Consider the following 15,009-nt stretch of genomic DNA (forward strand, 5'->3'; position numbering starts at 1 on the left):
AAGAATCAAATGTCAGCCATACAGAACTCTATTCTGCATCTTGAAGACATTGCCCTCTTTACCTAGATTGTTTAAATTCTCACATGGTCAACTTTGTCAATCACTTCTAAGCTTACTGTCATCTCAGACAGTCCTCTCCTATCCAGTCAATCTATGGTATCACCATAAGTTTCTGTTTTTCTCATAGCATAGACTATTTTTTAAAATTATCTTGCTCATTTATATACATGTTTATTGCTTGTTTCTCTCACTGGAATGAAATTCCTTGGGAATCAAAGATGCCTTATTTTTGAATTCTCAAAGTCTAGAACTAACTTTTTTGACAGAGTAGGCAATAATTATTTGTTGAACTGATAAACTTAATAGATATGAATAAAGTACATACATGATCTAGTAGTTATTCAAGACACAACAGTTGTTACTAAGTACCAGGAAGCATCAACCTGGGGAGAGTTGCAAGTAGGTTAAATGATAAGAAATAATTTACCTTTCTTCTTTGGGGCTGTTTGAATTGGATGGCCCAAAATGGCATTATTAAATCTTGCTCTGTGAAATACTAGGCACTAAAATTGACAGGAATAGATTTGGGATAAGTATTACAATTCAAATCAGTGGATGTCTACTGATCCTCAGTTACATACAAAGTGTATAGAATACAAAGATGATTAAAAGGTCTAAAGTTTACAATAAACAAACATGTAATTTTATTTTTCTCTAAAGATTTTGTTTATTTGAGATTCACAGTGAATGGAGGAGGGAGAGAGCATGAGGAGAGGGAAGGGCAGATGGAGAGAGAGAAGCAGACTCCCTTCTGAGCAGGGAATCTGACCCAAGGCTCAATCCCAGGACCCTGGGATCATGACCTAGGCCAAAGGCAGATACTTAGCCAACTGAGCCACCTAGGCACCCCACAAACATGTAATTTTCAATATAAAAAAGGTTTGAAAACACATGATTAAATAATAATAAAGCAAACCATTAGAGCTTTTCCTTGATGTTTTACTTTTAATTATGAGAAGGTCCTATTGTTTAACATGTAATCGGGAAAGAAAGTTGATGGCTATTGAAGACTTATTGGCCACTTGTGAGAGCAGGAAATAAAAGAAATTAGATTCTGATATTCAGCCAAAGTAATGAGGTCTGCTTTTAGGTGCAAATGGCTTAGAGTATATCTCTAGCTTACCAAAATCTTCTAATAAGTTCTAGAGTTTTTCATTCTACTAATACCAAAATATCTAACTACAGTGTCTGATGCCATATTAGCTCTCAAAAAATGTGAATTAAATTAATTAGTGGATGAAAATATGGAGACAACTAAAAACATTGCATCCTATGATTACATTTTGAATGTGGATTTCAAAATTAGGGTTTGAAAGTTGGATAGCAATTCATGGGTAATATACCTTGGTTCTTATTTTATGTTCAAAACTGGAACAAAATGGTGAAATGACTTGTCCAAGTTAATTGCAGAACTCGGAAACCTGAGATTTTCTATCATTGTCTAATATACTTCTCATTATATGACATTGCCAAAAATAAAGATTTCATAAAGAAATGGTGTATCAAGCAGGCTAAGTGTTCCTAAATGTAAAGGAATACAGACTCTAGATTTTATAAGCAAAATGTGTGTGCCATCATGTGTGTTTTTTTTCTAGTGACACAGACCATAGCATTCTTCAGGTACTTCAGACTACCCATGTGATTTAGGAAAAATTAAAAATGATTAAATTAGGTCTTGGAGAATTTAGAGAGGCTGAAGGTGAAGTTGGCATTCTAGTGAGGTAGGAATGCTTACGGCTGCTTCAGGGAATATTGAGTCATTTCAATTCTGGCTTGAACATAGGATTTATAGGATTCATTCATTGAAGAATGAAGAGGTAAATTGAGAACAGACCATGTAAAATCTTGACTGCTAGGGATTATTGGCTGGGCAATGAGTATCCATTAAAGGGTAACATGAAATAATGGGAAGGAAAGGAAGGGAAACATGAAAAATACTAATTTATTCTTTTTTATCCTAATTTTTTAACACAGTAATTTATTAGGAGGAGAATAAATAGAGTTACTATCTTCCAACATTCATTTCAAATTGGCCAGCTGGACTGTGTCAGATAAATTATTAATTCTGTAATAATGGTGATTTTTTTATGATGAAATACAGCTCTCCAATTTTTTTCACTTCTTTTAAAATTTAGTATGTCACAGGAGAAGGGGTCCATAATATCAATAATGTTAATATTTTCCTTATGTTACTTTTCTTTCTTGCAGAAGGACCCAAGATAGTATGAAAGTATCACCGAGATAAGAGTGTTACATATTGGAAATGCACTGCAACACGGGATAGAGGGATAAAGATAACTTAATATGCGTTTTTCACATATTTTCTTACCTGGTCTCTTGGTAGCAGTTTTGAGACCATTGGACCAAAATCTGCAATCAAAGATCATGGACCAAGCATTATTGAATACATGGACTTCTAGAGGGAAGAGGGATGCTGTGATTATCAAAGGTCTGCCTGGAACTATAAAATTCATATGACATTTAGCTGTCTTCTGGGTGTATTAGTATACATATCAGTAGTAACAGGAGAAAGTGATAAGAAATATATATTTTTCTCAAAGAGAATCCTTTAGCTATTATGTAAAGTTAATTTTAAAAACTAATTTAGAATCTAACACAAATGGGAAAAATAGCCTTTTATTCTCTGAAATATGGTAAGCCAGATAATATGGGGGAAGACAAAGTGCAAATTATATTAAGTGGTATATGGAGATGAGATCTCATGGAGATGAAAATTGGAGCTTGATTTTGGGATAGAGAGGCTGTGAGGTCAAACCAGATACAGATAAAGAGACACACTTTTTTAAAAAATTGTAATTATTTATTTTAATTTAGAGTGAGAGAGAGAGTGTGTGTGCAAGCAGGGGGAGGGACAGGGGGAGAAGGAGAGAATTTCAAACAGACCACACAGGACATGGAGCCAAATGTGGGGCTATATCCCAATGACCCTGAGATCATGACCTGAGCAGAAACCAAGAGTCTATGTTTAACCGACTGAGCCACTCAAGCACCTCAAAGAGAGATTTTATTTAGAACAAAATACTCTAAGAATATGGTAGTAAGCAATAGGTAGTAAGCATGGAAAAGTTTGCATATGAGAATTAAACAATAACTAAATATAAATACTGGACAGGATGAAAAACAGAGTGATAAAAAGATTAGAAAACTTGTAAATCAGAGTAGGTAAGCAATTGGATAAAGTCAAACCACTGTGGGATATATAAATGTATTTCTCTCTGGAGTTGGGATGGAAAATAGAGCCCCAGATATAATGGAATCTAAGTAATGGGTTGGTACTAAGACTTAAGTATAAGGAGGGATGAAAGAATTCCATCACCTGATTGGGGTACTTGAGTTCTGACTCTCAGGTAGGGTACAGTTGTAGAGTTAGACTTAGTTTAAATACCTCTATACCTCAAGCTAAGGTCATTCTAGTCTGAGAACTTGAAAATTCCCATTACTTCACTGAAAAATTAGTTTCCTTATCTGTAAAATAGGAATAATGAAAATTAGCACATAAAACAGTTTAGGTATGCTGGTATATAGTGAGCATTCAATTTATGATGATTGTTAATATTTTAATTAATTTAAAAAATTTTAATTAATACATAAGCCCTATCTATCTTCAAAACAGTATTGTGAGAAAATGATGACCAATAATAAAAAAAATATATCCTATGAAGAATAAGATCAGAATATAAGAAGTTCTACTATAGAGTGAAGGATCACAAAGTTTTGTACAGAATTTTGTTAATCATCCATCACCATAAAATTTTCCTGAGCTTTAGGTGACTGAATCTACTTCAAAGAATCAATTTCGGGATCCCTGGGTGGTGCAGCGGTTTAGTGCCTGCCTTTGGCCCAGGGCACGATCCTGGAGCCCCGGGATCGAATCCCATGTCGGGCTCCCGGTGCATGGAGCCTGCTTCTCCCTCTGCCTATGTCTCTGCCTCTCTCTCTCTCTGTGTGACTATCATAAATAAATAAAAATTAAAAAAAAAAACAAAGAATCAATTTCCGGCAACTAATTTAAAAGTGGGAGGAAAAATATATGTACAATGATTTTCAGTGTTAGTTTAGTTATTATAGTAAAAATGTAAAGCTATTTGAAAATCCATCAGAAGAGAAAAATTTAGGTAATTCAGAAGACTAACCTGGGTGAAAAGTCTATGAAGTCAAATGAAAGACATATTTTGTGATCTTGCAGGTGATCTATCCTGGAGAATGCTCCATGTAAGCTTGAGAAGACTATATACTACTGTACTGCTATTGGGTAAGAAGTTCTGTAGTGTGTGTTAGGTTCATTTCATCTAGTGTTGTTCAAGTCCACTATTTCCTTATTGTTTTTTTCTGTCTGGATGTTTTATTCATTATTAAAAGTGGATACTGACGTCTTGTACACTTAATAGATATTTTCCAAAGAAGATATAAAAATTGTCATCAGGTATATGAAAAATATGCTCTACATCACTAATCATCAGGGAAATGAAAATCAAAACCTCACCTATGTTAGGATGGCTATTATTTAAAAAAAACAACTAAACGTAGCAAGTATTAGTATGAATGTGGAAAACCTGTAACCCTGTGCACTCTTCCTGGAAATATAAAATGGGGCAGCTACTATGAAAAACAGTATGGAGTTTCATCAAAAAATTTAAAAAATAAAACCACAATGTAAACCAGCAATCCCATTTTTAGGTATATATCCAAAGGAACTTAAATCAGGATCTTGAAGAGGTATCTGCACCACATTCATTAACTCTGGATTTTTCCCTTATTTGAATCCATGGATTTCTATTGTACTTGACTTACTTTTTAGTTTTTAATAAGATAAAATTTTGAATAATAGATGAAAAAATCAACTAATGGTGTAAGACTTCTAAAAGCCATTTATAATTCCAAAGACTAGATTTTTATTTCCTGGATTTTACCTCAAAATATATTGAGAATTATACATTTGAATTATATATGTAAAAGTAATAGACCAAATGTCCTCTTTCTTGCATTGCTTAGCAATATTATTATTTAATGTTATGCCTTTTCCTGAATTCAATTATTTGTATTTATAGAGCTGCAATCTTTCAACACAATAATGAGTTTATGTTAATTTCCCAAGAATTAAAAAATTTCCTGATTTCTACTTCAATTTCTCTAGAAACAAAATGCAAAGTGAGCTCCGTAACCATTGAAGCCAACTGCTGTTAATCTATTTTAGGTGACAGATTCTGGGACATTATGACAAGAGTACATAGATGACATCTTTAGATAATCCTGAAAGAACAAATGGCAAACCTATCAAATAACTTTATTGAACCAAGCCAAAAAAAGATCACACAGAACAAGAACGCTTGGAAAAACGTGAACAAAAGAAAGGGATTTATGGAAGTCATTTTTAGAATGTTCCCTTATGGATCCTGACACAGCAAAAAAAAAAGAAGGTGTTGGCGTACATAACACCTTTTTTTCCTGCTTAGTTGGCAGGCACTTCTCACTTGGGGGAACTTTATTTTATTAAATGACTGTCAGGAAAGAAAAGGATCTGCATTATCACATTTTTCAGGAGGGGTAATCTGGTGCAACAGCTGTTAGCCTTTGTACATTATTTGTAATTCTGTCTTTTCCAAGGTGTATCAGGAGGTTTGATTTTGATTTACAGGATTTTATGGAAAGTATAAAACAGATTACTGGCAGCATGCACAAAGGAAGTCTAGTTTTCATACAAAGCCATTTTATTCAGGAAGATGCATGTCACTCAGGATTGTTACACTTTCTGTAGTTCTTTTAAAGTAACTTGAAAGTATATATTTCTGAAAATGATTTTTGCATGTAAAATTTATCTTACTGATTTTTTAAATGAACAGGTCATGGACTTAAGTTATGTACTTCTTTTATGAAGTCTGCAATGCAGATTTTTATTATCTTTTAAATATCTCTCCTCCTTCCACCTGCTCACCCAACTAGATTGTGAGCTCCCTGGGGGCAGGGATTATATGGCATTTTAATTTTATTTATCTTTGAAACCCCAAATCTCATACAGTGTCTGAGTCTCTAGTATTTGGTAATTATTTTCAGAATGACTGACAATAAATACAAAGAAATTCATTCTTTCAATGATTATCTCTTGTTAGCAGTGGCAGGCATTTTGTCTGCAGTTAATCATGTATTTTCTTTAAATCCTTACTACTACGTTTTCTGGTAGAGAGTATCAAAAACTAGGCTCAGGCAAAGTTGATTATATGCCTTCTATCTTTGATGGCTCCATTTCATATCCTTTTTTTTAAATTCAGCATTTCTTAAAGTGTATTCCAAATAAATTTAGACCAATGATGTGCTCTGTGATAAATAAACTCCATATTCAAATAAATTTGGAAATGCTTCTTGTATTCTATATTGGCTTCTTGGAAATTCACATAGAAACTACAAAAGAAAAGCCTTGAGAACGTTTTTACTTATTTTACTGCAAATCAATTATATCAAGACTGTGTTTGCCAGAGGTGCCTGGGTAGCTCAGTCAAGTGTCTGATTCTTGATTTCAGCTCAGGCCATGATCTCAGGGTTGTGGGATTAAACTCTGTGTAGGGGCCCCATGCTCAGTGTAAAGTCTATCTCTCTCTTCCTATGCCCTTCACCCCATCTGACTCTCTCTCTCTCTAAAATAAAAAAAATAAAAAAATCTTAAAAAAAAAAACCAAAACCCTGTATTTGCCAAACTTATTTGTGTACGTTTTTTTTTTTTCCTGTAACACTTATTCATATCTTATGCTGATTATGATGAAAACACATTTAGGTTATGATGTCCACTATATTTAAAAGTTACACAAACATTTTGTACTCTTGACTTTGTTCTATGGTTTTGCAAGCTCCAGTTACCCCAGTAAGCTGTTATATAAATACTTAAGTCTTTTGTTTAAGCAAAAAATAAAGAACTTCTCCAACTTCCAGTATTCTGCTGTATAAGATTTGAGATCTCCATTTTATTTATTTATTTATTTTTTAATTTTTTTTTTGAGATCTCCATTTTAATCTGACTGATTTACTGTCCTTTTATGGTCTCTTTTCTACTTCATCTTGAGTTGAAAAGTTATGAGCCAAGATTTTCTCTATAGAATCTGGCCTGATCTTCAACCTTGTTTAAGTATCATCAAGAAAAAACATTTTCTCATCTTCATATTTTCATCTCACATCCTCTGATAAGATTAACCAAAAGATATTTGAAAAAAAATCGAGATTTGAATTACATTAAATAGTCTCTAGTAAGATCCAAATCCATTAGACTGATTTTGCCATGTATCTAAGAAGTTTAGTCTTTTGATATTTATTGATTATTTAGTATTTGATCCATTATCCTTTTCCACTTCCCCTCTATTTTATGGGTCTTTTGCATTTTTAGAAGTCTGATTCAATTGGATAAAATGAACCACAATTTTGGTGGTACTACAAGACGTTTCATTATAAGTTTCATGGCTGTTTCTCTTGGTAGAGATGAGGAGCACAGACCACTTATAGCAGAGTAGCTTGCTCAAGTGAGAAATTCATTGACACATGTACATTTTATTTTGTCTTTGAGTGTATAGTCAGCATAGAGCTATTGAGATCACAAAATCTCTTAGACACGTAGAAATGCATTTTCAGAGTGTTGTTAGAGTAATGACCTCTAACTGGGGGAGGTTGCATCACCTCTTGGTCCCCTGCATCCCATATTCATTGCTAATGTCATCTGCTCTATAATATTCTAGAATGAGAGCTTCAAGTTTTTAGAGACAAAATTCTAAATTATTTTGTAAGCCAATTAGGGAAATCTATTACTAAACTAGAAATCACAACTTAGTTAAAATGAAGAAGAGGTGAATGCATGCTTTCATTTTTTCTAAACTATTGGTATAAGGTACAAAAATGAAAGATTATTTTTGTCACAGGTATCTCAGTAGTTGAGCCTTTATTTAATTTTGTAATTGATTTTGTACTCATTTTCTGAACTTGATGCTGCTATTTTCATAATTTCAAATACAAAGCTATTCCTAAAATTCTATACAACTGTAGTAATATTTTATCTCGATCCAATGACTACAGCTAAATATTGCATGCAGCTAGCATTCAGGATCATTAGTATCTCAGTAGCTCAGTTCTAACATTCACTCAATTTAGATAAGTTGTTAAAAATATCATTTGTTAATTTGGATTTTTCACATTGTATTTTGTGAAAGTTAGGCAAGAATACCTAATGAAATTTCATGGTATTTTAGTAGATATGTACATTGCATTTATAGTGAAATCCAAGGAATATAAAATACCTAATCAATTATATCAGTTATATATCCAATTCCTATTTCTTTTTCCTACTGCAATATCAGAAATGTTTAAATTTATCACAAGTAAGTAAAATGAGATTTATCTGAGTTTTTGAAGATCTGTTTAAACAAAAAATTAAAAATCTGACCTATTTCGGGGCACCTGGGTGGCTTAGTTGATTAAGTGTCTGCCTTCAGCTCAGGTCATGATTTCAGGGCTTGGAATTGAGTCCCACCACATAGGTATCAGGCTCCCTGTTCAGCAAGGAGTCTGTTTCTCCCTTTGCCCCTCACCCTGGCTTGTGCTCTGTTTTTCTCTCTCAAATATATAAGTAAAATCTTTTAAAAATCTGACCTATTTCTTTAAAATCAATTTGATTCTATTCTATTGTTGGTTCTTCATAGTCTCATAACTGAAGGATCTTTCTACCTATCCCTTTTTTTAAAATTTTTATTTATTTATGATAGTCACAGAGAGAGAGAGAGAGAGGCAGAGACACAGGCAGAGGGAGAAGCAGGCTCCATGCACTGGAAGCCCGACGTGGGATTTGATCCCGGATCTCCAGGATCGCGCCCTGGGCCAAAGGCAGGCGCTAAACCGCTGTGCCACCCAGGGATCCCTCTACCTATCCCTTTTTGAGAAACTTCTGTGGAAAAATTATTTTCTCCTCCTTCTCTATTTTCCATTCTGAAAATAGTTTTAAGGCTTAATAAAATTATAACTATTAAATATGTATAACTCTTAGTATATGCTATTTTAACTATTAAATTCTTCAGTGGCTTATAACTTTTTCTTCATTTTAATTTTGGTTTTAAAATGAGCCAGATAATTCCAGAAATGTCAATCTTGTTTAGGGTTTATTTTTTATGGATCTCACAAATAACCTAGATCTTTATAAAGTTTAGCTTAATAACTGTATCGATGAATTAATGTATATATTTCTTGTTCTGATTTCGATATATGTGCCACTGCTAAATAAGAAAGAGAGAAATGCAGTTAGTTAAGTCCTTCAGAAGCCTTAATTTAGACATTTCACAAGGGATAACGGACTCTGAGCTATAACAATCTTGAAGGATACCCAGAGCAGGTTGGTGGATCTGTGCTCTGTCTTTGTACTGAGTAAAGGAATATAGATGGCTACATTATTGAATGTGGCATACACTTACTTTCCTAGTGCAAATCCTTCTTTGAGGGGACTTTTGATATGTATTTTGAAAGAGCTAGGCAGCAAAGGATTTTTCATATATGAGCTTGAATGTGAGCTTAACTGTCTAAAAGTGGTACTGAGGGTAAAACAAAAGTACTATTTTGGTTGTGATTTATAAGATTTTAAGGTATTTGGAAGGATGCACACCTGAATGAGGAATGATCATAAGAATGTACTGGAAATAATTAGTGGGAGTCAATCACTCCTAGAAATAAGGTTGTGTTATGCTGGGGATATTCTATTACCTGGGAAGGTATTTTATAGTTAGGACAATGTCAAGCTCACTGCTCAAAATCTCTTCAATATCCACCAAAGCTTTCCAACATTCAAAATAACCCCTTCTAAATGCTCCCCTATCATCCTTGTAGCAGAACTGTCATATTTATTCTTATGCTATTTTGTAAATTATTTCTCTGTATCACTTAACAGACAATATGATAATGTATGAATTGTATCTATTATATTCCCAATGTTTAGCACAGTGCTAGATAGAGAAGAGAGTTAGTAAATATTTTGTCAGTAAAGAAGTGAATGAATGCAGCATGATTGGATAAAATCGTTGAACAAGAGATATGGCATTAATAATTTGTCCATCATTTCTTCAGTCATCATAAAACATGACTCAAAGCACTCATATAATGAAAAGTGTTCCTAACTCCATCCTTAGGAATATTGTTTCAATAATTCTGAGGTTGAACCTAGGAAGTTTTATTTTAAAAATTTCCCCCATATCTGGGAACCATTATTCTAAATAAACTTTAGATTATTAATACTCCTACAAAATTGCTTTCACTGATTGTAAGTTGAAATGATGAAGTCTTTGTGAAGGAGAATGACATAAGGAGTGCATGTTTTAAAAATTTTGTTATGACATTAGATAATGTCTTCTCCATCAGAATACTCTCAAGATATCTGTATATCCTTAGTATTTGCATAGTTAGGTGCTCATTAGTAACTTTTATTGTCTGAACCTGAGTCTACATTCTCATATATATAATCAAAATCATTGTATTCTTTTTAAAACAAATTATTTTTATTCTGAAGTCACTTCGTATTAAATAGTGTTAAATTCTAGTCATTGCTGGGACCCTTCCTTTTCCACGGTGGTACCATAATCTGGGAGCCCTACATGGCACCACCAAAATGGGTGAAAGAGCTATTAAAAATGAATCTTGGCCATTAAAATAATCTTAATAATATGACACTCTTCATAATGGTGAAATAACCACATTACAGACTTCTTTGTTTTGGGTGCTTTCCTAAGTCTTCACATGCATTATGTCAAAAAAATTATTATGACACTTGTTAAAATAATTAAGCAGTTTTTATTCAGGACTATCACGATATGCATAGGGACTAATAATTGGGGTTTTTCAGTAGGGAAAAGGAACTGGGCTCAACTACCAAAGTATCTGTAATTAGCGCCGTATCTCACAACTTGAATGCCTAAACCCACAGACTGCCCCCTACTTCAAAGACCAATTGCAAATCCAAGATTATCAGATGTATTTCTGACCTACTGGCTATAAATTGCACAACCCCCTCCTTGGGTTCAATAATTTGTTAGAATGGCTCACAGATCTTAGGGAAACATTTATGTTTGCTAGTTTATTTAAAAATATATAACAAAGGGTACAGATAAACAGTTAGATGAAGAAATACATAGGGAGGGGACCCAAGCACAGGAAACTTTGTTCCCACATGGTTGGGGTACACTCCCTGCTTGGCAAGTAAACATATTCACCAACTTGGAAGCCCTCTGAGCTCCATACTTTTGGGATTTTTATGGAGGGTTCATCATGTAGGTATGATCAATTATTTACTTAATTTTCAGCCCTTCACCCTTCTCTGGAGAACAGAAAATGGGGCCAAAAGTGCCAAGCTTCTAACCTTGGCTTGATATTTTTAGTGATTAGCCCTTCTCTACGAGCCCACTGAGAGTCTCCACCTTAGAACAAAAGTTGTTCCTATTACTCAGAAGACTCCAAGGGATTTAGGAGCTCTGTGTCAGAAAACAGAAATGGAGACCAATATATATATTCCTTATTATTTCACAGGTGATCAAGCAGAAACAAGTTATTTGCAACAACTGAAATTGTAAAGAGATTATAGTTCCTTAAAAATATAAGGAAATAAGATATAACACTAAGGAAAAAAATTGGCTAGAGGGAGGTAAAAAGGCAACTTCCAAGGGGATATCCAAAGGCTAATAGGTATATGAAGAGATATCCAATTCATTAGTAATAAAAATAGTAAAAATTGCCTTTTACCAAATAGCAGGGCTATAATCAGAAAGGTATGCTATTACCTAACATCCTTTAGGTGTTGATGAAACTCTGAGGAGTTGGCACTCATATTGAGGTTACTGGAAATATAAATGTTTAAGAACATCTGAAATTTACTAAAATTTAGCCATATGTCTAATAATCCCACTCCTGAGTAGTGCAGAGTTGAAGGTACCTTTCACAATTACATAATTGGTGAGCACAGTTATGTATCTACTATATTTTCCTTCAATGAAGGATTTGTTAAACTGTGTGCTAAGATTGTTGTTTACTGACAACAATTGTTGTTGTCAACAAGTTGTTGTCAGTAAACAACTTTCAGTCTCAGCTCCTTCAGAGCATACCGAGGTTATAGCTGCAAAGACCATCTAGCCCAAGCCTATTATAGAAGACCCATACCCACTGTCTCATATGATGCAGATAAAGCTTTGGACATCTCTATCCAGTTGAGATAAACTGAAGGACCATTCTAGCTCCAGAGTTTCCAATGAGGTTGCTGTAAATTATTGTTGGATCTGCATCACAGCTTGATTTTTCCTCCACTCCCTCCCACTTCCTTCCGTTCATTCCTTCATAAACCACCTGCATGCTAAATTCCATATTGGAACAAACTTCCAGAGAAGCCCAACATGTCTGAGAAAGCAGGTGAGAAATATGAAGTTTTGAAGCTGGATCACTTGCTACCCAGCCAACAATGAGAATTTCATCACTGGTTGTAGGTGAAGCAGTGAATCCTAGCATAAGGTAAAGAATTGGGATTATATACTGATGGAAGGGGATGTATTAGCCAGCATGGTACATTAGGGATTTGAGAAATCATGAGAAACTGGCAGCTATAAGGAAAACAAAATTAGCCATGGTTAAATTCTATTGATGTTTTAGAAAACACTATAACAAACAGCTGACCCTATCTGCAGATTACTTCTAGGTCTTGCAGTGTGGGCTGCTAGTTTAAACTCTAGTTCTCAAATGAGATATCCTTCCACTGAGGAAACAGACATTGAATTTTAAGTGATAATTGTTGCCTGAGGACTTCAGGCTCCTTGTTCTAAGGGACCAGAAGGCAAGAAGGGGAGTCACTATCCAGGCTGGGGTAACAAATCTTGATTAGGAAGTTATAGGGCTCCTGTTACTCAATGAGGAAAGGAGGGTGATATGTTTGTCAGCCAAATCATCCAATTAAATGTGTCTTTTGATGGTAAATGGACATTCATCAAAGTTGGGCTGAAAAAAAGTATGATGATCATGGGATTAGAACTCTCAGACATACGAGTATGGGTCATGCCACTTATACATAAGCCACCAAGATGGCAGAGGTGTTACTAAGGATTTGGGATGGATAGTAGATGAAGACGATGATGAGACCAGCAGCAATTGTGGAGCATTGGTTTTATTTTTCCATGATTTCCCTAAAAAAGAAAGAATCATCAGAATCCCGGTGGAACTGCTTCAAGAATTGTGTTTGAAGATGTGGATTCAAACAACTAAAGGAATGAACCATGCTGACATTGCACTATGTCACCCAGTCTCTTTCAAGGAAGGACATGTTGATGGTGATGCTGGGAGTGTGCTCTGCAGAGAGACTTTAGCTGTCAGTTCAGGGATTATGCAAGGTTACACCCCTTCCTGGTTGGCCCTCATTCATCAAACTATAGATGTAGAAGTATAAAATCCTGGTCATTCTGGGCCAGAGAAAGATATTTTACCTTAATGCAAGATAGACTTGAACATGTTTAAATGCTTTCGAAAAGAAGCCAGTAGGCAGGAGAAATTTCTCCAAAAGCAGGAGAAGGAAGGAGGGCTATGAGATTCAGATCACAGGTGATAATATAACAAGAGGTCACATGTTATTAGTACTAGTTAAGAGGCACAATTGAGTATAATAATATTTTCATGAAAAGCATCACTATTACCTTCACTGAATTTTAAAATTCACACTTGTATAGACAATTATATTTGAATCATTTAATGTTGTCTTTATTTGAATTTTCTATACTTTATACCAATTTTGATATTGTCATCAAATTATCAGTATGATAGTATTACTCCCAAATTCAGGTATCTGTAATATAATACAATATTATAATTATGCTTAAATTTTTATTTTTAACATTTTTCCCTATGAATTTTGATTGAATTAGGCTATGGTTGTTGGCAAAGACCTTGTATTGGCTCTGGGCTTCATACCAAATACTGTGTCTTTACATAGAAATAAAAGAAAACTTCTTATATCTAGATCACTGGGGAATGGGGCTGATTTGGATATATGGGAATCCTGAAAGCCTGGCTCTCTTTCAGCCATGTGGCCACTTGTTCTCCTCCCTTCTGGCTAGCCCCATTTTTGCTTTGGGAACTCATCCCACCACTGCTTCATGCCAATTTTCCTTTGGATCCAGCTGGCCCTAACTCTATTGCTGGCTTTGGCTCTTCCATGTCATGTTTCTACGACAGACTAAGTCTTCTATTTCCAATATGGCTGGCCCCATCTTTATTTCTGGTCTCAAGCCAGACTCAAATTTATGCATATAAGCTGGAAATTTGGGTGTGGATAAACAGAGTTGGGGTAGATATTTGGGATTGTCTTTTAACCCATCAAATTTTGCAATCACGAGATGGGTAATATTCTATCTTCAAAGGGAAAGTATTTCCTGTCATTCTTTCTCCTTCACCATGCCTCTATCTCCCACTAGCTGAAAATCTGGAAGGGCAAGGTCTTGGACATTCTTTTGAATTAGACTGGTACCATGTAACATCCTCACCATTCTAACATACTTTGTTGAAATTTAAATTAATCACAAAGTATAAGACACTAGCCATTTCTAGAAAGTAGATTACAGTAACTGGTTTCTCTGAATCCTAAGGCACTCTCAAGCTAAGCAAGAAATGTCAATAAGCAATGCAGAAGGAATCTCTTTACCATCTGTACTTGGGGATTTTTAGTCTCAAACACTCGGCAGATAATTAGGCAACTTGTTTGAAATGAAAAGCAAAGTTGTAACTGCAAAAACTCCCAAATGCCCCTCTTTTTATCCTGCTAGTGTTGAAACTATTTAATAAAAATAAATCAAATTTAGAGATAAGTGGAGCAGTATTTTAACAGAATGTAATGACCATGCTAATAGAGTTGTAATTTTAGTCTATTTGTATACTTACAGATATAAATATATT

General features: G+C 34.5%; 1 pseudogene; it reads left to right on the forward strand.

Annotated features, from left to right (window-relative positions):
* The window catches only part of LOC100855601, a 130,099-nt pseudogene that overhangs the window by 102,961 nt on the left and 12,129 nt on the right, over positions 1–15,009 (forward strand).

The sequence above is a fragment of the Canis lupus genome, chromosome 13 (assembly GCF_011100685.1).
Source record: "Canis lupus familiaris isolate Mischka breed German Shepherd chromosome 13, alternate assembly UU_Cfam_GSD_1.0, whole genome shotgun sequence".
Taxonomy (NCBI): Eukaryota; Metazoa; Chordata; class Mammalia; order Carnivora; family Canidae; genus Canis; species Canis lupus.